At 44.9% G+C, this 11,141-nt stretch overlaps 1 protein-coding gene across 1 annotated transcript in view; it reads right to left on the reverse strand.

The window, feature by feature from the left end:
- BAK1 (BCL2-antagonist/killer 1) overlaps positions 1–1,329 on the reverse strand; it is a 47,002-nt gene extending 45,673 nt beyond the window's left edge. Inside the window, exon 1 of the mRNA XM_015419743.1 lies at positions 1,195–1,329. The gene's annotated coding sequence lies outside the window, so the exon portion shown is untranslated. The remainder of the gene's footprint in view (positions 1–1,194) is intronic.
- Positions 1,330–11,141: the final 9,812 nt, after the last annotated feature.

An 11,141-nucleotide genomic window follows, 5' to 3' on the forward strand; every position in this document is an offset into this window, starting at 1 on the left:
TGTGGGGCCGGCCGGCTGGCTGGCTGGCTGGCCAGCCGGCTCCGGGGAGGCAGCGGCGGCGGCGAGGCCCGGCTTCCTCCCCCCCGTCGCCCGCCAGCCCGCCAGCTGGTCCGAGGCGGCGGCGTTGCAGAGCGTCTCCTGCGCATGCGCAGGAGACGCTCTTGCACTTTCGGGGGGATTTAAACATCCCCCCGAAATTTTTTTAAACTTTTTGTATTTTTGTGCACACGTGGGGACTGGCCCACGTGTGCACAAACCTCCCCCGGCCCCCCAGCTGCCCCCTCCGTGCTGATTTAAGTATCCGCACGGAGGGGGCAACTTGGCTATTAGATATATAGATTATACGGTCATTCTTTAAGCAAAGATGGGTAAATGTGGATTCTCCAACCTTACACCACACCACATCTGGCAATCAGTCAATGAATTTATAACAACTTCCACACTGCAGTTCCCAATGATAAGTTGATAACCCTCATTTTGCCCACAAAGGGCTAATGAAAAACTGGGGAGAAAATCCCCGCTTGAATTTCAGGTTGGCTCTCCCTGAATCAGAGTGCTGAATGGGTTTTAAGGTGTATCTTGAAGGCTCTTCATGATCTTAAGAGTGCACGTTCAAACAAGCCTGATTACAAACCCATCCAGCCAAGTTTCTGTTGCTCCTCCAGGCAGTGCTGATTACGCACATTAGATGCCCGGTTCCTCAGAATAGCATGCCACATTAATTGATCGCCCAGTAAAGCATGACCTGGGGTTACTCAACATTTTTATTGGGGTATGTTAAGTTCGGTATCTTACACAGGTTGTTCAGACAGCTCTGTGAGGAATAAAGTGCTGGGAACCAAGAATCAACTGCAAATTAGTTCTATGTTGCACGTGGAAGTTTGCAGACCATCATCTCTACCGGTCATCCCAAAATTCGAACACAATACAGACAGGCCAAAGTTACTTGGCCTTGCGGTTCTTTTCTTGCCACTCCCTATCGAGCAGCCTGCAGATGTGAGGCATCAGAGTTCTCTTTCAGAAGGATTTTTAATTGTTCAAATTTCCCTCCTCTATGTGAAAAGCTGGAGCGGATCGGGACCGGAAAATGCCTCATGCTCCCAGAAGATGTTCCGTAAATCCACTGGAGAGTCCCCCTCCGTCCATCCTACATCCATCACTTTGTGTGGACAGGCCGCTGTTTTCTGTACTCACCCGGCTTCTGGTTGTTTGTCGGGTCCCTCCCAGCAGACAAACCTTCTGCTGCAGTTAGAAACGAATTGGCGCGATTGAACTCCGTTGTCCTTCCGAGCTGCCTCCACGGCGTCTCCTTCTCTCTCTTCCTGCTTCTTTTTCTGCTTCCTTCTGAACTCGGAGGGAGCAAGCCAAGGCTGGAATGTGAAAGGAACGGGTGAAGTCAGCCAGCAAACCATAGATGCCAATCAGGAGAAAGTTATGACCATTTAGCTCCCTCTAGAGGTTTGTCTCCGTAGAGCAGCTGAGCGGAAACGAATGCCCATCCTCCAAAGTGTCCTCAAAATTTTCCACAATAGTTAGCCTCAAATATTCACCATTTGACAAACGTTTTATTTTATTTATTTTTGTTACATGTATATCCCACTTTCCTTCTATGGAGCTCAGAGTATGGGCATATGTTATTCTCCCCCGGCTCCATTTTACCTTCCCAGTTCGTAGGGTTGCCAACTCCAGGTTGGGAAATTTCTGGAGGTTTGGGGATGGAGCCTGGGGACAACAGGCTTTCGGGAGGCGAGGAACCTTAGTGAGGTATAATGTCATAGAATCCAATCTTCAAAGCAGCCTTTTCTGCAGGGGAACTGATCCCTGTAGTCTGGGAATCAATTGTAATTCTGAGAAATCTCTAGGCTCCACTTGGGGGCTGGCACCCTAATCCCATTTCTGTGAGCCAGGGGCTGCTTCCATATGAAGATTTTCCTCCATACTCTGCCCCTCTAAAAAGGCTGCCCCCTTCCATGTTTTCCCTGGTTGCTCTGCAGGATTTCCAACCTGCTTTGGTGCAATCTTTCCTGAAAGAGTGAACCCAAAGCAGGTTTGGGCAAGTGAGTACAGAAAGGAGTAGATCTGCATACTTCCCCGGCAACCTCCTGTGCTGTTTCCTCTTGTACCTGCCATTTCTCCCACTACCTCTGGTGGACTTCTTGCCATCTATTTTTTCATTTAGTTATAGTAAATACAGCACAATAATGTCCTAAACCTATAGTGATACAAGCAACCTACTTACAAAATAAAATAAAATAAATTAAAATCCCAAAGCCCACCAGTGGTGGTGATGGGGATGGCTTGTGGATTCTCTGTTGCTATTCCAAGTACCTTTACATTCACAGCAGCAATGAAAGCAGAACGGGGAATCATCCCAATGCAGAAGCAACATCATTTAAGCTGCAAGATAGAACTGCTGGACCACAGTCATCCAGGAAGTTTCATTATGGACCAGTGAGGACCTGAAGATGGATTCCCTTGTAGTCCCACTATGGCACCCTAACCACTACAAGTATGACATCCATTGATTCTTGATTTTCAATATTTTGTATTTTAATTTTGATTGCTGGCGTTAGGTAGCATGCAGGTAGCACAGTATATTATGACATCTGACCACTGTCATGTTTAGCATATGACTATACGAAGTATCTTACACAAATTCATTCAGTCTAGCTTAGTTCTTTTGTTTACTCTAACTGGCAGCAGCTTTCCAGAGTCTCAGGAAGAGAACAGCGTTTCCCAGCAGCTGCTACCATAGATTCTTTAAGTGGAGATGCCAGGGACTGAACTTGGGACCTTCTTCATGCAAAGCATGTACTTTATCATTAAACTCATTCCCTACTAATAGACAACTAACATGTAGCAAAAACATGTTTTTGAAATGCAGAAGCCTGGGAAATGTTCCATTCAGTGTATTAAATAAGCGAGCTACAGCAATATCAGGTGATGCACCACAGGAAATGCAAAGTAAAACATTCATACCAAAACATATGCCAAAAATATAAATCATCTTTAAAACCTGTTATTGTAATTGTAACACTTTTGACCAGCAGTATACAAGAGGCTAAATAATTTTTGTAGTATATTATTATTTAAAAGAAATAGCTCTAAGAGTTAAATTTAATGTGGGACATAATGGTCAGGATGAATTGATAGAAACATACTGTGACTGCCTTTATATTGGAAATATACATAAAACTGTAGGGCAAATTCTAGCCAATATGCTGAGGATTAGTGGAGGAGAGTTAAAGAGCTCTATTAGGCATTGACATATGAACACAAGAGGATGGATCATGCCCTGAGGCTACAAGCACAGTTATAGCTTGCTCAAATCTACAGTCAAACATTAATTAGGATACCTTGCACACTTTAAGATGATGGTACGGAATGGAATATTCCACAAACAATTAAAAAGCAGTGGCATTCTTTATGACAGAGTTAGCTGACATGCTGTCAATTTTTATAGCATTTGATAGCTGAAATGCAGGTATAGTCAGCATTTGACAGTTAAACACAGAAAAGAGGGAAATGTAGGTAGCCTTAGGCCAATAGTATAACATTGTAAAAGGTATAAAAGGGGTGATCAACACACAATCTGCAACATTATAACACACACACACACGCTCACATATTGGCTGTGGCTCAGTGACAGAGTATCTCTTTTGCATGCAGAATGTCTTGGCTTCAGTCCCCACCATCTCCCGTTGAAAGAACCAGGTAATAGGCAATGTGAAGTGGCTCTTTCTAAGAATTTGGAGACCTGCTACCAGTCATATCAGACTACACTGACCTTGATAGACCAATAGTGTGACTCAGTATAAGGTAGCCTCATGTGTTTGTGTATAGAAAAATGTTAGAATGAAACTCCTTGGAAGAGTCATGCAGGAGACTGTGATGCATAATTATTTAACTTTAACTGATCTACAGAGAGAAATAATAGGGGAACTGCTGGAGTCAATCACTTATGGTTCTGGATTTTTGGCATATAGTTTCCTTGTAGCTTGCTCTGAAAAATTCATGAATAAGATGTCGCACCAGAATGGATTATAGACTGGTATTCTGTATATGAGAATACAAGAGATATATGACATTATCAGACAGCGACATCTGTCTGTTAGTGCTATTGTGTGAGCATCTAAACATGTTTATGATGAAAAATCCCATGGTATTTTAAACACTAACCAATACTTTTTGGCATGAGCTTTTCTAGACATGAACAAACTTTGTGAGATGAAATGCTTTGTCAGATGAAATGCACTTAAAGAAATGGGTCCTAGTCTACAGAAGCACGAGTCACAACATATTTGTCAATTCTTTTGAGTACAACAGGAATTCTTGCTCATAAATACTATGTATTTACTATTTACTGGCCCCGGTCACACGGGCCGGATATCGCGGGGGGGAGGCGTGGCTGTTTACCCCGGAGCGAACTACTGCGCAGCAGCCGGATCAAACGTCCCACCCGACATCCCGCCGACGTCCCGTGGTTGGGGGGAGGTGCCGATCATACCTCACTCCTGCGGCGCGGCAAAGAAGCAGCGCCGCGGGGGTTGTGTTGGTTTTTTTTACCCAAGTGTTCGCATGCGCCGTTGTGCGCACCCGTGGAGACTTGACAAAAAAACCCCTTTTCGCGACGGGACATGGGCGGGCGCCGGATGCCATGAGCTAACACCGGAAACGTGATCTGACGCCCGCCCTTGCCCCGCGGTTTCCGGAAACTAGTACCTTGGAGGTACTAGTTTTTTACTGCACATCTTCAGAGTGAAGCCTCAGGTGAGCCATGGGAGCTGTACGCTTCCCAGATGTGGTGGTGAGATCGCGCCCGGAAAATCTGCCTATCTTCCATCTCTCTAGCATGCCTAATGTACTGCCTCACTGTGCACCGGGGCCACTATCTCTTTACTGAGCCACAGGGCTCTTGGTTATTTCGGTTACAGTAGACTACTGGTTTTTAGCTTTTCCAGACCCAAAACTCACTTTTGACTCCCAGGAGCAGGCACGGAACCCACCTGAAATATACTGGGTTCAGACGCGTAGAAGTGATCAGCTCATAGTTTATTAGCGATTCAGCAAGAGAAAGAAGACTGCAATCCCTGGCCAAAGCCAGGGATTTATGCCTGAAAAGGGTTACACCCAAAAACACCCCACTCCCAATGACAGGCTATTTACACTCTATTGTTTCCCAATTGGTTTACTCTAGGATCCCTGTCTCCCTACAGGTCCATTCTAGGATCCTAGCCATCTATTGTTATGCATCCCAAGCTCACTCCTTTTGCAAGGACAGTTCAGGCTCAATACATAACACCACCAAGCTGCAATCATGTGACAGGAAGCCATATGACATCAGAGTTACATGGCAGGAAAGAGGACTGGCCAAAATTATTACTGTACCAGTGAGGAGATGACTGCATGCTACGAGTACACATGGATCAACAGGGCACCTACTGGCAAGGGAATGGGGGCATAACTCAGCTGGGCTGTGAAAAGAGAGATTTTGGATGTGTATGGGGCATTAGGTAGAGATTAGGGTTAGGGCTAGTGGGAATTGGCTGGGACAGGCCAGGTAAAGCACAGGGAAGAGAGAGAGAAAGCAAAAGAGAGCTGTTGCAGGAAGGGCAGAAACCTGAACCTGCGTGTGCTAAAAAGGGATGCTTTCTACACCTGAGTGACCTCAGCTGGCCATCCTACTGTTCCTCTTGGCATTTGTGCACAGTGAGGCAGTACATGTGGCACCCTTGCTGTGTGTGTATGCACACTTGCAGCAGATCCTTCAGAAAGGAGCAGAGCCTGTGACGCAACAGGTTGTCCAGATTGCCAGGTGCACTTTTGAACACGTGAAACTCTGCCTTATATTAAGACGATTCATCTGTCACCATCCATATTGTCTTCTCTGGCTGGCAGCAGCTTGCCAGAGTATTGAGTCAAGGTCTTTCATAATCATATCACCTATTTCCTGGCCTTTTAAACTGGAGATGCCAGGGGTTGAATTCTGGGCTTTATTACCAAGCTACAGCCCCTCATAGGAGACCTAATTATAACATTTCCTGACATGTTTAAAAATACCATATAATGGTGTCATATATAGAGGAGGTAAAACATTATAGTAGCAAGTGCAGGATGGTCTTAGCTGCAGAATTAGAAGAGCGTATTAATCTTGTTTGAATACTGTGAAAACAGAATACTGCACACTGGCTTTTGGTGAATAATACATTCAAATATAATTTAATATGTGATTAGTAGACTGAAGAGTGGTAGAAGGGTGAATTACGGTACAGTCGAAATTCATATCTGCATCAGTAGTCAGGACAAAACCAGGATAAAATTATATTGCTTTACAGAGCTTGATTCTCACTAGCACTGCATCTTTTACCATCACTTTTACTATAGCAAAATGCCACCATATCAGAAAGTTGACGTTTCATGCTAATTTTTGCAGTGTGAAGCACAAGATATAAAACCAGTGGAAATTAAGCGTCAATGGTATATGCTTATTATGTGCATAGGTCATCATGAACATGAGTTTTATCTGGCCCATAAACGTGTTTAATTGGCCTACAAGAAGCTGCGGAGCTGGCATGGGAGCTTCTGGATAGTCTGCCTATCCCATGTCACATCACTGCTCATACGTAAGTAGAGTGAAATGGGATTCAGCTGTGAGAAAGCTGATGCCACATCACACCAGTAGCCTCATACTAGCCCAACCCCCTCAAAGAACTCTAGAATTCTCAGAAGATTCTGAGCAGTTAGGGGCTTCAGTTTGAAACCCAGATTCCAATCTGTTGAGAAGCACATCCATTCAGCTGCTTGACCTGACCAAACCAGATCCACGAGATTGCCCTCTAAGTGTGAAATATATGGATACTCTTACGGCCTCCTCTGTTTCCAGCAGGCCCTGGGTACTCCAGTTCTTTAGAAACCTCTTTGGGAGCAGCGGCAGACATGTTAGACTGGAGGGACAAGGGCCCAAGGCAGACGCAAATGAGAAAGAAGGTGACAAAAGGGAGCTCCTGGATTCTCCTCTGCCTGATACTGAAGCAAGATTCTCTTTCAAAAACACAGAACCAGATGACACTTCTTTCGGTGATATCTGTGAGGGGGTGATGGATAGCCATGCTGAAAAGCTATCAGCACACCTGAAAGAAATCAGTATTGGGGACACCATCTCTACAGCTGAGAAGACATTCTCCACTTTATTAGAGTCAACTGGGTTAGAAATGGGAGACTCAGATGGCTTTGCTGACTCCACAATAAGTAAACTGGCCGATGACCCAACTGAAAAAGTTCCTGCCTCAGGCGAGAAGAAAGGTCACAGAGGAACACTGGGAAAGTGAGTGTTGTATTAGTAATGCTGAGACCAAATTCTGGGTTCTCTGAAGAGAGTGTTTAAACTTCCACTATTTCTTAGGATCAGTATTCAGTGGACTGTGGAGAATCTGAGACTGTGTTCTCCAGATGCCTCAGACCTGGGCAAACCGCACAATCTCGCTTTATAAAAGTGAAATAGGCACAGCCTAGCCTAGCCATGACTGCACTTACAGGAGAGCAGTAAAGATAAATCTTTTAAGTATTATGAAGCCGTGTGTTAAAACAGCCCATCTCTAGTTCCAGCTCCTGCCAACCTAGCAGTTCGAAAGCAAGAAATTGCAAGTAGATAAATAGGTACCACTTCGGCGGGAAGGTAACAGCGTTCCGTGCGCCTTGGTGTTTAGTCATGCCGGCCACATGACCACGGAAATGTCTTTGGACAGTGCTGGCTCTTCGGCTTTGAAACGGAGATGAGCACCGCAACCCTAGAGTTGGACTCAACTAGCTTTCGAGGAAGGGAACCTTTACCTTTATCTATGTGGCCAGAAGACTAATTAGAAATAGAATTGTTTGTGTGAACACTCTGGTTATTACTGGATAGGAATGGCTGAATACCACACAAGGCATTACAGTGTGTGAATTTTTACCTGTGCTGAGATGTTACTCTGCAAAATGTGTGTGGGAGGAGTTACTAGGATTAGCTACCAGCCAAAAGTTAGTGGCATAATCCTGATAAATTGCCAGAATTATAGGATGCTGGTTTAGCAGGGCCCAACACTTTCCCTCATTGACTGCCTATAGAATGTCTTCTCCTAGTACCCTAAGAGGACAGGCTAGAAGCAAGTCATAGGAGACCAGATTCCGTAGTGTAACTGGGGGATAGACTTTGGCTAGAAAAGGAAATATTCGTTTTCTAAAACAAAAGCATTTTGTATATGCTGAGAAGCACTTTACTCTGAGGTCATTATCCAGAAAATCTTTGATACCATAAAGAAATATGACCTGCACATGATCAAAGGCATTTATTTTTAGAAAATAAAACTTGATAATTTTAGGAGTTGCTGAAACCTTTTATGTGGTTCCTCTGTATTGCAGAACTCAAAGTTGTGTGAACTTCAGCAGAACTTCATATCAATAAGCTTTCCATATGTACCAGTATCCACAGTCTGTTATACTGAGAGCAGAACAGCATGGAAACTGACTCTTTCAACTAGTAATTTTTTTTATAGAGTCAACCAGAAGGCAGGATTTTAAGCTTTGGAGAATCGTTATTTCTACTGTTCTTAATAAGTGGAGCAACAATGTGTGTGTGGGGGAGGTCCTTTTCTTGTGCAGAATGCCTTGAATAATTGTGGTTTGGGTTTAGGGACAAAATCTCCCAGGCCCTGTGTGCAGATGATGAACAAGTTTCCATGGCTTCAAGATCCTTGGCAGTTACTGAGGACTGCAGTGCTGAAGAGGAGAGAGAGAGTCTACTGAAAGGTAAATACTGGGCCTGGATGAAACAAGATGCCACTTGGTCCATTTGACCACCAATGTATAACAGCATTTCCCAAATTCCAGAAGTCCACGTCAAATAGGAGACAAGCATTATAGTTGGAAACACCCTGAGCTGGGTCAGATGGCCATTCAAGATGGATAAGAATTAAATACAGTTGTAGTTCCAAACACACTTACTTGGAAAGAGGGGTGCCAACTCTGGGTTGGGAAATTCCTGGAGATTTGGGGGTGGAGTCTGGGGATGCTGGGGTTTAGGGAGAAAAGGGACTTTGGCAGGGCATAATACCATAGAGTCCACCCAGAATGCAGCCCTTTTCTCCGGAGGAACTGATCTCTGTAATAATTCTGGGAGATTTCCAGGCCTTACCTGGGGGTTGGCAACTGTACCTGGAAGGAAAATTCCTTTGCAGTCAATAGGACTTACTCAGGGTCCACGCAGACTGTTTTGCTACTCTGCACAACAATTAATTCTGCTCCTCCCTCTCATTTTCTTTGTATGCTCAGGGGATTTTGTTCTCTCATTTCCCCGGTTGGTCCTTTCCCCCATAAGTGAATGGAGTAAGGGGAGGGGGCTGCAGTGGGGATAAGTAGTGGGAGGGACTCATCTGCTCTATCCTATGACCTTGTTATTCCATATGTTCAGGATAGGGAAGGAATTCTTTTATTTTATACAAATAAGCAGAGGAAAGTTATCCTTTCCCCTGCATGAAGTGAGAGAAGGAACTTAAATCAGAAGAACTGTGTGTGTGGAAGGTGGGACGCATCTAGGATCGATAACTGGTGGCAACCAGCAGGAATCAGGGATGTGAGACATAGGGGGTTGCTGTTGGGTGATGTCACATCTGCTAGGGTTGCCAACCTCCAGGTGCCACATGGAGATCCCCCACTATAACAATTGATTTCCAGATTACCAAGATCAGTTCCCCTGGAGAAAATGTCTGCTTCGGAGGGTGGACTCTATGGCATTATACCCTGCTGAGGTACCTCACCTCCCTAAGCCCTTCCCAAACCCTGCCTTCCCCAGACTCCACCTCCCAAATCTCCAGGTATTTCCCAACCTGGAGCTGGCAACCCTACACATCTCTCTAAAAACTACCAGAAACTCTGGTAAAACCATCGTTTCCAGTGATTCCTAGGGTGGACTGATGTCACACCATTGCCTGGTAGTGATTTTTTTACATTATATTTCTCCCACTAGCTGCAGGAATAGCAGGGGGAACCAGGAACCAGGCCTGCCATGGCAGGAAATGGTCAAGCCTGGATACATCTGGCCCTCCCCAGACACTGCTGCTTCAAGAGCCATGCTGGAATGGACAATTAATCCCTATAAGATATACATCCCTCTCTTAAATTCTGGTTGTCCAAAGAAGCTACCGTACTTAATGGATTAGACCAATCTTGGATGTATTACCAAATAAATAGGATGATGGTCTCTTGCACTCTTTGCATTAATCTAAGGAGCACTTTTGAGGAATGGCCTAGGCACCCATGCCTAGGGGGCCTATTCATAAATTTACACAGTCTGTTTATTCCAGCCTTTTTTCATTTCTTTGCAGGTGAATTTAGTGTGTTCTGTTGACTACAATAGAAGATACATCTTCATTTCAGATTAAGTGTCCCCCAAATGGCCATAATTCCTTATATTTTATTCCGGTCACGAACTCTGAATTTAGCTAAGAGACCCACAGAGATTTCAGGACTCACTAATGTGGCTTTTCTTTTAAACAGAGGATGTAAGAGTTGAACCTCCAAAACCAGAGCTGTCTCGCTGGAACAGACTCATCAACATGTACAAGCAGCGCCGGAGGCTTCCTGCTACTAAAGTGGTAATTATGTGACAGGGAAAAGCAGTTGGAAAGTTTTTCTCTCTCTGCAGGGGGCACTTTCACATGGCAGACAGGGATAAAGATGTGGTCCTACTTAAGACAATGAAGGTAACAAAGCATGAGTGGTCTCAAGGGGCACACACACTCCAGATTACCACAGTGAGAACTTGCTTTGTTTGCAGATTAAAAGACTGACACTTTCTCCACCCCACTAGACAGGCTGTTCTCACCTCAGGCTTCCCAGCCTGCTGGTTGCCTCAAGTGCATGGACTATGGCTAACAAGGTCTGGAGCTGGGCCTCGATCACAACTTTAGTGACCTTGCAAATCAAGTGAACTAACAAAGCTCCCTTCCTTTCCCTAGCTTAAATAGGCAGGGGGGGAAGCAGCTCCAGCTGAAGGCAGCTTCTAGGATTCATCTGGCTAGGTCCTAATGGGTCAGAAGTCTAAATTAGCTAAACCAGTGGTCTAGCTCACTGGCTGGAGCATGGGCTGCTAGTACAGCACTGCGTCT

This window comes from Gekko japonicus, unplaced genomic scaffold (assembly GCF_001447785.1).
Source record: "Gekko japonicus isolate JY-2015 unplaced genomic scaffold, Gekko_japonicus_V1.1 scaffold255, whole genome shotgun sequence".
Classification (NCBI taxonomy): Eukaryota; Metazoa; Chordata; class Lepidosauria; order Squamata; family Gekkonidae; genus Gekko; species Gekko japonicus.